The 736-nt window shown below is 63.7% G+C and overlaps 1 protein-coding gene across 2 annotated transcripts in view; it reads left to right on the plus strand.

Moving 5' to 3' along the window:
• ASS1 (argininosuccinate synthase 1) overlaps positions 1-736 on the plus strand; it is a 46,243-nt gene that overhangs the window by 14,876 nt on the left and 30,631 nt on the right. The window lies entirely within an intron of this gene.

Consider the following 736-nt stretch of genomic DNA (forward strand, 5'->3'; position numbering starts at 1 on the left):
GGGAGGAAGCTTACCATCAGAGGCAGGGGCCTGGCCGGCTCTAGGGCTGGGTGGGGGCTCTTCTTGGGCACCTGACCCTCACACCCCCAGGCTGATGGGGCCCCCGGGGAAAATGAGCTCAGTCCCCTCAGTCAGGCCGTGACCCCCCCTCCCTCCCCCACCCAGCGAGGCTCTGGCAGGATCAGGGAGGAAAGCAAGAGAAATGGGGGGGGCGCCTGGGTGGCTTAGTCGGTTAAGCGTCCGACTTTCGCTTAGGTCATGATCTCGCGGTTCGTGGGTTCGAGCCCCGCGTCGGGCTCTGTGCTGACTGCCGGCTCAGAGCCTGGAGCCTGTTTCAGTCTGTGACTCCCTCTCTCTCTGACCCTCCTCTGCTCATGCTGTCTCTCTCTCTCTCTCTCCTAGAAATAAATAAAACATTAAAAAAAAAAAAGAGAGAGAGAAATGGGCGGAGGGCACTGCGTTGTCTGTGGGCCCGGCTGGGCGTGGGGCCCTCCCTTCCTCACCAAGGGGTGGGGGTGGGGGCCTAGCCCTCTGACCCGGGGTGCCAGTAGGAGCCCCGAGGCCTCTCTGACTCAAACCCTCATGTCCCAGAGAAGGGCAGGGAGCACAGCCGGGGGACACGGGCCATCCTGCCAAGAGCTTGGGCCTCTACACGGCCCCTCCCCCCACCCAGTGTAGCAGGCTTCATCCCTCCCCTGCCTAACGGGGTACCGCTGCCCCCCCCCCACGCCAACTG

The sequence above is a fragment of the Crocuta crocuta genome, unplaced genomic scaffold (assembly GCF_008692635.1).
Source record: "Crocuta crocuta isolate KB4526 unplaced genomic scaffold, BGI_CrCroc_1.0 scaffold35, whole genome shotgun sequence".
NCBI lineage: Eukaryota > Metazoa > Chordata > Mammalia > Carnivora > Hyaenidae > Crocuta > Crocuta crocuta.